This window comes from Protopterus annectens, chromosome 1.part1, assembly GCF_019279795.1.
Source record: "Protopterus annectens isolate FY-2018-M chromosome 1.part1, PAN1.0, whole genome shotgun sequence".
NCBI classification, from domain to species: domain Eukaryota; kingdom Metazoa; phylum Chordata; order Ceratodontiformes; family Protopteridae; genus Protopterus; species Protopterus annectens.
The window spans coordinates 1,972,972,560-1,972,986,753 of record NC_056726.1 but is presented as its reverse complement, the minus strand read 5'-3'; the positions used below and the strand labels follow the sequence as shown (position 1 = coordinate 1,972,986,753).

Here is a 14,194-nt window from a genome sequence, read left to right as displayed (position 1 = left end):
ACCGAAGATGGAACAGCATATCTTCCATAACATCATGAAGTGTTCAATAATAAAATCTGGATAGAAATAGGGAGAATACTTGCTCTTTGTCTTACCCTCAGTGCTGAATAACACTGCATGAGATGTATGGTATGTACATTCACCAAACAGAGAGATTTGAGATTTTCAAGAACAGCTACAAAAAAAGAAATACCTAAATGTTCCAGCTAATGCACAGCAACAAGCATTCCCTATGTTATCGCAAAACAAAATCTTTAGCTTCACAGAACTTATTTTTACATTTTCTTGCTTAAAAAAAGTTAAAACATCAAAATAACTTCCAAAATGGATAGCTGACCAACTGCTGCAGCCTAGACGGCAAAATATCACCAAAATGGGACATATATGTCAAAGCTGCTGACAGAGGCAGTAGAAAATATACTATTAAGAAGGGGACGACAGAAGTAATGCTTTTTCTCCATGTATGATAGTACGTAGGAAGCACAGGGTATAGCAATATGTGCCAAGTTAGTTACTGTTCCTTTTTAGGTTAAAGGACTTTTAGTCAATGGTATCTGCCTATTTGGTGAAGCTAACTTTATTTTTGTTAACCTAATAATCCAACACAGCTTATCAGAGTAATCAGGAAGTAGCATCTACTAAAGTTAAATGCTCAGATTCACAAAGCAGGCAAATGAAATGTGGGGACTCGAGCACAAAAATTTAGACTAAAGTTTGTTGTCTGCTCAGTCTTAATTATCTGCACTAAACTGCTAAATAAACTTTGATTTAACTGTACTATATTATCAAAAACCTCATCATTTAATGTATTCCTAGGTACCTATATTACCATGTCCATGGAAACATCTAACAGTACAGTGTTGAGGTCAGTGTATTTTCTCTAATGTTTTAACTGGACGTGACTAACATGCAACACCAGTACAGTAATTTTATCAGCATTAGCATTAATGACAAGGGTAAAGAAGTCATATAAATATCCAGTGTGTGTATGTGTGTGTGTGTGTGTGTGTGTGTGTGTGTGGGGGGGGGGGGTCATTCCTTCAAAAAATATTTTCTAACTGAAAAAAGTTAGTAACATGGCAATACAAATGACATTTTCCAGAGCTATACCCAATGCAGATAATGTTTATCCTAGTGTGCCTTGTGAGTATTAGTGCACAGTCTGGCTCTTCACAGCTACGCTTAATCTAGAGTAAATCAGCACTATTTTATACAAATGGATCATATTCCAGTACTAGTTTCCAAAAATAAACTGCACAGACCTAAGACGTCTTTTGTTGAAGTATGCATTGCAAGTAAGAGGCACAAAGAAATATTTATAGACTCACTAGATTTTTTTCCTTTTGATAAGTAGACCATGTTCAACTGCACATTTTCAGCTGCAAACTCTCAATAAAATTAACGAAAGCAAACACTGAAAAAACAAATACATTTTACAGAGAATGTAGCTATAAAACTGGACTACTCTGTGCAGAATATAGGCAAAGCCTAAACAATACTTCAGTAATATAAACTACATAAGTTAAAATATAGTTCAGTATCTTACAGTAGCATCTATTTGAACACAAACACTTTAATCTTGTAAAAAACATATCTACAACATGATACAGTGAGGATGTTTTGATCTGAAATAAAGTTCCATAATTTTGGGGCATGCAAAGAAAACACTTTAGTGAAAGTAAACAGAGAGTATTACAGCAAACAAAGTGAAAGAGCTTGCAGTACAAACAAAAAGTGAGTCACAGAATGGTTCTATCTTTAGCAGGGAAACAATAATGGGACATGCGTCATTTTGCAAAATACTGTAGATAGTACAGGCATGTAAGTAAACATACTGTAATAGTAAATGCTCGAATGACCACTGCCGCGGTAGCCTTAGTTATATGGCTTATATCCTGCCAAGGATATAAAGAGCCGTCCAGCTTCTAAAGCTTTAGGGCACCTTCCATGTGTTCAAACCTTTAGGCAGCTCAAGCTGATCTGCCTAAAAAGACAGTTTTGAGCCCAAAGCCATTCAGAGCTTTCATGCCAAATAAGAGAGGGAAGTTGAGCCCTAACAGGACATAAGCATGAGTAAAAATGTATACAGACCACGACAACAGAGCATATTCATAAAAACTGAGGAGGATAAAGGAGGGAGTAGCTATCATTCAAACGTCTATGTTATGGTAAGTTTCCTTACACTACAGTATTATGTGCATCATATTGATCACTGCTGCAGTAGCCTTAGCTATACGGGTAGATCACCCAAGGTTAAATTTGGGAGGTGGAAGAAAATAGGCCCAGAAGTCCCTAGAGAATGGTCCCAGCAAAGTCTGAGACCTAGAGAAGGAATCAAGCTTGTACAGTTTTGAAAAGTAAATACAGAGGACCGAGTTGCTGCTCCTAGAACACTTCTAGAATCCAGCCCCTTTCCAAAGAGCCATAGATGAAGGCAGGCCCATATAGTGTGCCTTGACCCTGCCTGGAATAGCTCTGATGTAGTGACAATAACAAAAGGTAATAGCCTAAGACAAAGATTTTGAAATAGTTTGTTTACATACAGGATGTCTCTTCTCTTCTCCTCTTACCTTCACAAAAAATAAACAACTGATCCAAAGATCTGAACGATTTTGTTCCGTCAAGATAGTACCCGAATTATCTATGGATATACAAGACATGCAGTTTCCTTTCTCCCTCGTTTTTGGGTTTAGTATAAAAAAACAGGGAGATGGACAGTCTGGCTTAAAAGTAAACTGGGATAACACATTAAGCATAAAAGACGGGTCAGTTCTCAAAGAAACCCTGGTCTCTGTGGAAAAAAAGATCAGGCCAACTCAACTCAAGACCTTGCAACTCAGATACTCTTCTTGCTGAGGTCAGAACAATCAGTGAAACAGTTTTCCACTTTAAGAACCTCAAGTCACCCTGACAAGTTGGTTCAAATGGAGCAAGTGTTAGCTTCTCTAACACAAAATTAAGATCCTAGGAGGCACCATCAGGTTTTCTTGGTGGACTCTTATGCAAAACCACTTTCACATGAGAATGAGTTGAAAGAGGGGTTTCCATGGGCAGACATGCTGAAATGGCTGACAAATTAACCTTGATGGAAGTGTAAGAATTATTATTATTTTATTTATTTTACATTTGTTAACCGGGATGGTCCGACTGGATACATGTCCTTTTTCAGCGGAGGCCCGGGGAGAAAAGCTCCAACAGAGTTACATTGATAATTAGGTACAGTAAATGAGCTGAAAGAACTTAACAAAAACATACGCTATTTACATACAAGTACAAGACTGTCATTACTATTTCTGAGATTACTACAAATGTAACATTAATAACATATTAGCAAGGACGGTAGGCAGTATAATGACATAGAGTTAGACAGGATACATATTTCTTTATCACAGTATACAAAGTACTTATCATCTTAGCTAGTTGTTTATGTTTTAGTTAATGGCACATAGCTAGTCTGGGTTTGAGCAAGGACATAGCCAGTGTGACATGAAGTGGAGTTTTAGACTATTTTTGAATTGACTTAGAGAAGTTGCAAGCGTGATGTTATTTGGGAGAGAGTTCCATATTTTACCAGTGGTGTTGGCAAATAGCGCGTCACCACCTAGGTTGAGAGATTTAGTTGTTTGGACAAGGAGTCTGTTTGCTGAGCGAAGGCAGCTTAGATTGGAGTAGGGAGTCATTAAGTTTTTTAGTGCTGGGGTATTCTCAGGTTGTTTAAGGATTTTGAAGGCCTCTGAGTTGGGACTGGTGAAGAAGGCGTGGGAATTCTATCCATCCAAGCTTTTTCAGGTTAGTACAGTGGTGTGTTCTGTAGGGTAGGCCTGTAACGAACCTGGCAATGTGATTATAGCAGGATGAGAGCTTGGCCAGATCAGATTTGTTAAGGTGAGTGAGGACAGGAGAGGCATATAGTAGGGTAGAGAGAAGGTGTGAACGGGCTGTGGCTGCCCTGGCATTCGGGGTAAGGAAGGCTTTAATTCTATATAGGGTCCCAAGTTTCTTGTTGACTGACTTAATGGCTTGGTTGATATGTATATCAAATCTGAGTTTATTGTCAATGTTTACTCCTAATAGCTTTGTATAGGTGTCTGGGGAGATGATGGTCCCATTATTGGATTTTATAGTGAAGTTTTCAGTCGGAGATCTATTGGTTGGGTAGAAGAGAATTAACTTGGTTTTGTTTGGATTTAAGATCAGGAGATGGTTGGCAAGCCAGTTTTCGACTTTGGTGAAGCTATGTTGGGTGGTAGTTAGTAGATTTGCAAGAGAGGCATTGGAACATATTATAGTCGAGTCATCTGCATATTGAATGCAGGTGGCTTCAGGGATGACTGTTTGGATGTCGTTTATGAAGACTGAAAAGAGGAGAGGTCCTAATATGGAACCTTGAGGAACTCCTATGGTATTTGGTAGTAGGCAGGAGAGCTTGTTTTGCCACATTACTGCTTGTCGTCTCCCAGTGAGGTAAGCTTGAAACCAGTCAAGGGCTGGAGTATCTAGATACAGGGTTTTTAAGTATATAGAAGTAACTGATGGTTTACCATATCGAAGGCTTCGATAGGTCCAGGAAGAGAAGCGGAGGATATTTTTATTATTCGGTTAAGATTAATGTTTTCAGTAAAAGAGAGGAGGGCAGTGGTTGTACTATGATGGGGTCTGAATCCATGTTGAGAGTCTGTGAGTAGTTTATTTTGGGTTAGATAGAGCATTAGTTGGTTGTGCATGCACTTTTCCATAATTTTGGCAAGTGGTGATAGTATGGCTATAGGTCTATAGTTGGATAGTTCTGTGGATGAACCTCCTTTGTGGAGTGGAATAACATAGGATATTTTCCAAATTGAGGGGATTGAGGCCTCGGTTATGGTTCTGTTAATTAGGATTGAGATAGGGTAGGCTACGACATCTGCAGCAATTTGCAGGCATTCAGCTGGCAGAAGATCGGCTGAAAGGGTGGTTGCCTTTAGTTTTTTCAAAAGGGATCTGATAAAGGATGTGGACACTGGCTGGAAGTTAAAAGAGAGTGGTGAGTCAGGTATAGTGTTTACAGAAGTGTGGGGAGGAGAAAGTTGGTTAGCTAATGACTGGATGGTTTCTGTGAAGAAAGTATTGAATGAATTAGCTATATCTTCTTGGCTCTTGTCAGATAATGTTCCTGGGGTCGGAGTAGTGGATTTGCCTGGTTGGAGAAGTTTATTTATGCCTGCCCAGTACTTTTGAGGGTTATTCTGATGTTTATGTTGCAGATTGTAGAAGTAATTTTTCTTATCTAGTATGATGGCTTTTTTAGTCTCATTTCTAAGTTGTTGGAATTTGATACGATCTAGGGGTAGTTTGGTAGTCGCCATTTATCCCACGCTTTGTCTCTAGTTGTTATTTTGGTTTTGGTGTCTGTTGTTAGCCAGGGTGCTAGTTGAGTTTTAATTCTTATTGAGCGTTTAGGGGCATGCGAGTCAAGTATAGTAAGGAATGAATTGTTAAATGATGACACTGCCTCATCAAGGGGAAGGAACTTTAGTTTTGTCCAGTTACATGATTTGAGTTCAAGTTGAAATTTAGTTGGGTCAAAGTTTTTCTTGGATCTGATAGACCTATAAATAGGTAAGCTTGTACAATTAATTTTGTATTTCATGATGTATGTGAGCAGGTGATCACTAAGATCATTAGGGAGAGTTCCAGACATATAGTTCTGGGGATGACTGTTGGTGAGTATCCAGTCTAGTATACTCTCTTTTTGGTTATTGTTACCTATACGTGAGGTAGATGATATTATCTGAGAGAATCCATGTAGGTTAAAAGGGATGGGGTTGGACTGTGCTGTGCATTGGTTCCAGTCAATATTAACATCGCCCAGGACAATGGTTTCTTGAGGGTAGTTGTTGGCTATCCAATGTAGAATGACGTCTAGTGTTTCTACATTGTTCCCAGGGGGAATATAGGTGACAATTAGGTTAATGCCCTTATGATTATTTAGTAGAATTTTTAGAGCTTGTATTTCAGCGTTAGAGACCTGGGGTGGTTGTATAGGGTTAGTTATGATGTTAAGTGTGCTATTATATAAGACGGCTATTCCACCTCCTCTTTTCTTTACTCTATCTGCCCTAAGTATATTGTAACCAGGAGGCAGGATATCATTGTCTTTGGTTGATGGCCGGAGCCATGTTTCAGATAGACACATTATGTTGGGGAGGTATGTGGCTAGTACAGCATGCAGGCTATGTATCTTACTGTTTAGGCTTCTAATGTTTAAGTGGCATATTAGGAGGGAGTTGACCAGTCGGTGGGAGAGTGGTGGGCTGGTAGGATTTTGAGTTAAGGTTGGCCTGGATTAGGATGGATGTCCACATCTTTGGTTATGTTTTTTCTTAGATACGCTAGTAGTCTAATAACTTTGAATAGTAGTTTTAGTTCATATTTGGATTTTGGTGTTGATTGGAGTGGTTTTAGAAGCAAGTGGTTGGAATTTATAATTTTTGGGGTAGTGTAGTAGTGGGCAAGTTCCGCAGTCAGTGGAGGTAGGGGGGTCTTGGTTGGGCATTTTGGATAAGAGAAACCTACGAATGTGAGATTTTCATAGCTAGTAAGAAAGTATGGCAGAATTAAGAGTGGTAAGATAAGAGGAAGGAGTTTATAATTATTTATAGACATGTTATATGTCATCAATGGGTGGGGTCAATGTGCTTTAGAGGAATAGTAGTGGTTAAACAGTAAAGTGGTGGGAGGGGAATTGGAGAGGAAGTTGTGTAGGTTGGAGAGGAAGTAGGGGTGTGGCCTAGTGGCTATAAATGTAGACACAGTGGGGGCGGGTGGGATAAGGGGGCAGGGAGGGGAGCGAAGCGAGCCCGAGCGTAGCGAGGGCGAAGCAGAGCGGGGCTAACCCAGTCCCAGTTTTTGGTCCTATGAGTGGGGCAAATAGTCTGATAGTGTAAGTAAGCAGATTAGAGTACAGGCTTGAAATTCAACATAAACATATACAGTTGTAAAATGTCTAATACAATTCAACATAAATAGGCATTTATAGTTGTAAAACACTTACTGGAGAGACACTGAGCCTTCATGGGGCCTGTAGCAGAGTGGATTGTAGTTTACATTGTGTAAGAAAGGCCACAGGATAGGAACATACACAAATATTGTAAAATCAGAGAACACTCGCCCCGAATGGCTGCTGGTTATGTTGTTGGCATCAACTAGAAAACCTTTCCCATTTGTTAATATGCGACTTTCTAGTAGCAGACTTTCTTGCCTCCTGTAATACCGGATGCACGTCCCTCAGTAAACAGGTGCCTAAAGGGTATTAAGACCCTATCATCCAGGAAGTCAGCTGAAGTTGATTGGAGTTGGGGTGTATCAAGCACCCTTTTTCTTGTGCAACTTGATCCACTCGGTGAAGAAGCTTGTGATAACTGCCCCTGGCCACAACTAAAAGAAGGAAGAACCAATGTTGCCTGGGCCAGAAGTGAGTCACCACAATTATACTGGGGGATTCCTTCTGAATATTCAAAGTACCCTGGACATCAGTGGAAAGGGTAGAACAGCATACATACAGGAACATTCCTGTCAAAGGAAATGCAAGGTTATCAGTCTTGTAGGCTTTCTTGCATGAAGTCCTGGAGCAGAACTTTGCCATCTGATTATTCGGGTCTATATTACCAAATAGAAACGTAATATACCTGAACACCTAATCATCGACACATTAACACTGAACTATGAAAACTACGAATGGCCACTTCAGCAAATTTTTTCCCAGGGTAAAAAAAAAAAAAAAAATTGCTTGGCCGACCAAAAACCAAACACACTGTCAAACCCTATGACAAAAAGGGGCTGTGCCCCCCCCACACCACCTAACTAAATATACCAACTCCAACATTGCTCTATACTGGACAAAAGGGCACGTTCCTAACTACAGCCAAGTGATTTTTTCCCCCTGGGAAAAAATTGCTGACGTGGCCATTTGTATGTGTCGATGTGGAGGTGTTTGGGTATGTCAAGTTTTGATTTGCTGACATAGACCAGATTATTCAGAGAAGAGGCAAACAGGTCTATGTGAACTCCCCACAGACGGATCAAATATTGGAAGACTTCCTGCTCTAGTTTCCATTTGTGAAGGTCTCTGTCCTGCTTATGTTGTCTGCTACAGAACTTTGCTCTGATGGGATGTAGGATGCCTGTAAGAGTGAGATTGTGTCAAAGCTATATCCCAAGCTAACATGTCTAATTTTTAAAGGGGCTAATACCAGATTCCCCCTTACTTGTTCATGTATCACACATGATTGTGGTTTTGTCTGTGACAATCTGAACAGATCCAGGGGACCATTGATGATTCAGGGAGTTGAGTCTTTTTATTGCAATAAGAATGTCTTATATTTATGTGCTTGAACCTCTCCTTGGTGTCCCAGACACCTTGCACTTTTATGCCTCCTGATATTGCTCCCAAAGCAAAGTCTGAGGCATATGTGGTAACTGACTGGTTTGGACTGGGGGACAGGATTTAGGGATATCCAATGTCTCCAGCAAGTGATTTCTCTTCTGAGAAATCCATGACCTGGGATTTAGAAAGATAATGGGAGTTGGTGTTAGGACCATTGTATATTCTTCATGTGTAGCCTTGACAGGGGTATCATTAGAATCACAGATGTCGCGATTCCCAAAATCCTGAAGCATTCCTTTTCAGAGACTGAACTCTAAGTGGAAAACCCTAGAAACAGATATACATATAGATCTTTTTCCTGTGGAAGAAAGTTCTTTGGACTGAGATGTACAGCAGGCACCATAGGACCACAATCCTGTATGATGAAGTCACGTAAGACTTTTGAATATTCTATAGTAAACCCAGTTTGTGTTAAGAGCTCTCTCATCCAAGACAGAGACTCATGACACTTTAAAAAAGACTGCAAATATAAGCAAGTCATCTAAATATGGACACAATTTGGATTCCCTGTAGTCTGCAATAAGTTTTACTGGAGCAAGACATTTTATGAACACTCTTGAGGCAGTGGATACTCTAAAGGGTAAGGCAGGGAGTTGATAATGTGATCCAGACACACAAAACTTTAAGAAACACTTGAAATCTAGATGCATACGGATGCGATGATGTGCATCTTTTAAATCAAGTGTTACTAGAAAACATAAATGAGAAAGAAGATATAACAGGCTGTGAAGTAACAGCATTTTGAACTTGGGCATGATCGTAAATTGGTTTAGGAAAGTAAAATTCAGGCCTGATCTCCACGCATTTTCTTTCTTTGGCACCAAAAACATCCATGAATAAAAACATTTCCTAAACTTGTAAGAAAGAACTGGTTCTTTTACTTCCTGAGGCAACAATTGTTGAAAGACAGGGAAGAAATAAAGGAGTTTGGTCTGGTGGATGAGGAATTATTCCCTGAAAAGGAGAAATTTCCTCCCACTACCACCTTTTACCTTGATGAATCGCCTTCAGAACCCATTTGGTCTGAAATTATCTGTTATCAAAGATAGAAATGGAGATTCAGACTTTCGGGAAGAGGAAAGGGATTGCCAGGAGGGGGCATGGTCCCTGAAATAGTCATTCTGACTGGTTTGATTCTCCTTTGTTTTGGGGGTCTCTCCTGCCTTCTTTTTGGAACCCATTTACCATTTCTTCTTAAACATCTGTCTACCAGCATTTTGGTGAGACTGTTAAGTTTTTTTCCTTGCAAAAACTGGATGAAGGAATAGAGAATCCTTTGGAAACTTTTGTGAAAGGAGAGACTCCCTGAATCAGCTTATGCCTCTCATCCCATTTTGTGATCATTTCTGCAGCAGAGGTTAAACTCTCTGTTCAAATGAGAAACTCGAATCTCATTTTTCACATCTTCTGGGTGGTTCTGACAACACATCCAGGCAAATCTCCTTAAAACAAAACCACTGGCCATAACCCTGGAAGATGTATCAACAGAGCCATATAAACACTTGAAACAATGAGTTGTGACCTCTGAAATGGAAGAAGCCAAACCCTTCAAAGCAGATTTTTCCTCAAAAGAAGAAACTGCAGACTAAACATTCTTCATACTTTCATAGGTAGCTAATTCCGATTAGGATTTTAAAGTTTTTTCTAAGTGTTTAGAAGCAGTAGGATTAACTAAAGCTATAGCTTCTGGGTCATGCTTGGGGTGAATGTATAAAAACTTAAGACTGAACTTTATATAATCTAAATGCCTTTTAGGGGCAGCAGGCTGACTATCAAGAAAACCGCAGACTGTGGCACACATCCTCCAATGCTAACAGCACACGAGTGATGGGGAAAGTTCTGGACATTCCATTTGTAACCGCTCATAACATTTTATGAGGGACTGAGAATCCTCAGTGTTCTCTCACTGAAAAAAAAACTAGCACATTTTGGAAACAGTCTTAGAGAAAGAAATCCTCACAGGGAGAATTGGATACCATGCTCTCCTTTCAGTTTGAATCATAAATCTGAAGAGAAAATGCTGCATCTGTCCCTTCAGCTTTCTGTCCAGATACAGAATCTAGAATCTCTTCAGGAAAAGAGGCATCCCTTTATCTTTTACCAGAAACCACTTTGAGCAGGACCAGATACATATTTAGTTTTCGGCTTCTTTTTGACAGGAAAAATTGGTCCAACAGTATTATTAATGGCAGTAGCAGTAGGAACTTCTCTAGAGAAGGGCACAACATTCTGACTAAACAGGAAAAACTTCCCTGCTCACTCTCCCAGGATCAACAGTGTTTTCCCTTGCTCACTGAGGGGAACCCAACAACTGCAGAGGCCATGACTAACTCCCAGTCCATAGCAGTTGTAGGTGCTACACCAAAGAATCCGGGGTAAAAGATGCATGGTCTGAGGAACCAGCTTTGGTCACAGCAGATTCACCTACCTGTGTCTGAGGAAAACCACTAGCCTGCTGTGGTAGTAAAATATATCCACTTAACATTTTTCTTTTTGTGGCTGGAAGAGGGACTAATCATAGGACCAGTACTTTTTTCCATGGTCAAGCTGAAAATAAGCAGCACAAGCCAGTAAAAATGTAAAGCTGTAAAAAGTCACCTTTCCCAATAAAACACAGTAAAAAGCACGTTAATACATTTCCAGACCTCAAATATGAAATAAACCCAATTTTTTCCAGAGAAAATTAATTTTGTTTTAACAACATTTAAACTGACAGGAAAAAGGTAAGTATAGTTAAGTCTCAAGACAGTCCTTTAAAACAAACTCCTAGAAGATGAACAACGTTCTTAACAAGAAACAATACATTTTTTAAATGGATAGGTTTTTACCCAAAGGGAACTTATCTGCACAAGCTGACTATTGATCCTCAAAAGCTCGCAGAGCTCTTGAAGGGCTTGGTGCTCAAATATGGGTTTTTAGGCAGCTCATCTTAAGCTGCCTAACAGTCAGAGCATGTATGTGATGCCATGAAACTCTAGAAGCTGGCCGGCTGTTATATCCTTGGCAGGCTAAGGCTACTGCAGCAGTCATCAATGTGACGAATACCTTTTTTGTTCCTTAAAACCTGAGAGCAAGCTTGTTTTTAGCAGGTTAGTGCACGATTATTTCTGTCAGAAGGAATGAGCAAGAAGCTATCCAGTTTTGTTTAATGTCATTTGCGATTACCGTTACAAATAGCCCCCAAAATCTTAAATGGGAAGCCACAGTCATATAAGTAACAAGACCCCTTCAGTGTCAGGAGTAAGAAAGCATGCAATACTATAACACATTTTTAGGAGGCTTTACTTATTTACCTGTTTTAGCATGAGGCTTTACTTATTTACCTGTTTTAGCAGCATGCATCAAGAAGACTGAGGGATCTAACACAAAGCCTAGGTATATTAACTAACAGTACTTGGACACCCATCTTCAGGTGAACTTACAGTCCAGAATTTACTAATATGAAGACTTGTTTTGTAGCCCCATATGTCATTATGTAACAGGTATGTCTGAAAGGAGATTTATACAGCTTTTATAAAACTGAACTAAAATGACCCAATAAAACCTTAGGATATACCAGAGTTCTCATGGACTCCATTTAAGAGGACAGCCCTGGAATTCACTGAACCAAGTTTTAGTGAATGGACTTGTGTAATGAATAGTCATCAAGTGATGTTTTAGATTACCTCAGATCAGCCATAGCTAATTAACAATGTTTCACTTTCATTGCTGTAGCACAACTGTGGCATTAGCGAATATAGGGGTGTGGTGGCATCCATGTTAATGTGTGGTATGTGGCTACTTTTGCTTATTAAATGCTTTTTGGCTATCTGTGCAATGTGTAGCAAAATTCTGACTAAAGTGCTTGTTTGCAATGATGGTTTAGGATAGGAAGCAGAAGTGCTGAATATGGCACATGAGTTTGTTCCAAGTGCATTTCAGACTGTGTATATTAATATTTGGTTTTGAAGAAAAAAGGGGGGTTTGACAGTTCTTAAATATTTCTGTTCTTTGGGTAAGAAAGTAAGGGCAAAATTGAACATAGTATTAGAAATATTATTGTGGGAGGCTGTGAACAAAACAGTGTAGTTACAGTTCTGCTTACGCAAAAGTATCTCAATGATTTGAGAGGGTTGAGTTTAGCTGTTGTTCCTCTGATAGCATGCAAGAAAATGGCACCACTTCAGGGGTTATGATTGAAAAGTTTGTCAGAATGAAGGCATTTAATTTGCTATTCATCTGTTTCTTTTTAGATGTAGGGGTGCTTTCAATGATTACAAATTTTTAATGAGTTACTTCTGACAGATTATGTTTCAACTGACTGTATCAGTTTAGCCAAAGATCCTATGAGAGAGGATTATTTAAATGTAACTTTAAAAGAGGGGCTTGAAAGGTACCTTATAAGCCATTGGACAGAGTGAAGTGGGGCCATAACACTACAACACTAATACTGCATAGGGAGCATACATGTTATGTATGGCGTTCCCTTTACAACCAAAAGGCTTTGGTATACTGGCTGATAGAAAGGCTGCCCTTGGCAGGGAATCCCTATTGTAAATAATACTGCAACAGTGATATGGAAGGACATCAGTAGTACATATACAACAAACAGACTATTCAGGTAACATTAACAGCAGTACATACAGTGTAAGGATAAGTAAAGCAGATCATTATGAAATAATTAAGTATATTGTGCAGCATCATAGCATTGGGTGCAGTACATTAGGTCAGATATAATTACATGCATTTTGTCATCCGAAAAGTAGAAGACAGAAAAATAAGAGAAGTGATAGTTACTGATGTGTCTATACACAGGAAAGGTAGTTCAAGAATAAATTTGGCCTTTGGAATAGCACTGGCATACCCAGAAGTCAAGCAGGAACCATTTTAATTTATCTTTGAAGATATGCGTGTTTTTATGATCCTGATTGGAGGGGGGATTCAGTTCTAGTATTCTGACATAGAATTGGAGTAAAGAGCATTTTCACTTTGTCAGCTTTGTGAATTGACATGAGAGGTTTGTCAGTAGAACATGGAGCTCCATTGGTAGAGAGTTGAGCTGTAGCATGCCCCTTAGGGCAGGGCATTTTTTTAGAATGAAAGACTAACCAGTGTACAAACTGAAGTTGACAGCAGGTGAGGTAGCTCAAGCCAATTCAGATGCCTGACAGCAAAAACAGTAATGTGTGGAGTATGTCTTGTTGGATGCAAATTTGGCTATTTTATTATACCATTGCTGTAGCTAAGCTGTCAGGGTGGACTAGAGATTGGTGAAACTAGGACAGGCATCCAAAAGTGCAGGCAGCAGGTAAGCGGATGCTAATATTATCCAGCTGCTTTTAATCAGATATTTTCGGCTCTGTTTAGCAGACCTAACTTTCAATATGTTTTTTGGATTGTTTGTTGGATGTGGAGATTTAATAGTGTAATCTGCTAGTAATTTAATATTGGAGATTTCCTCAATATTTGTTATTGGCAGATACGATCTGACTATTAGGGATTTCTATGGCTAATTTTGATGCCAGTTTTCTATGGAGGAGAGTAAATCTTGTGTGAGCTGATGGAGAAGATGGGATTTTGTGTAGGGCAGATAAGGGTTGCATCATCAGCGTACCGGACTAGCTTGGAGTAATTTGAGGCAGTGTACAAATTACTGAAAAAATATATTAAACAGGAATTGTACTAGTATGGAGCCTTGGGAAACACCAGCAGAGACTGGTAAAAAGTTTGAGATGCTAGACTGAAATTTAACAGCTTAGGATCTGTCAGACAGGTAGCTTGAGAGCCAGG

At 39.4% G+C, this 14,194-nt stretch overlaps 1 protein-coding gene across 1 annotated transcript in view; it reads right to left on the bottom strand.

Annotated features, from left to right (window-relative positions):
• Positions 1-14,194, bottom strand: part of LOC122813118 (uncharacterized protein KIAA1841-like) — a 1,352,705-nt gene that overhangs the window by 418,014 nt on the left and 920,497 nt on the right. The window lies entirely within an intron of this gene.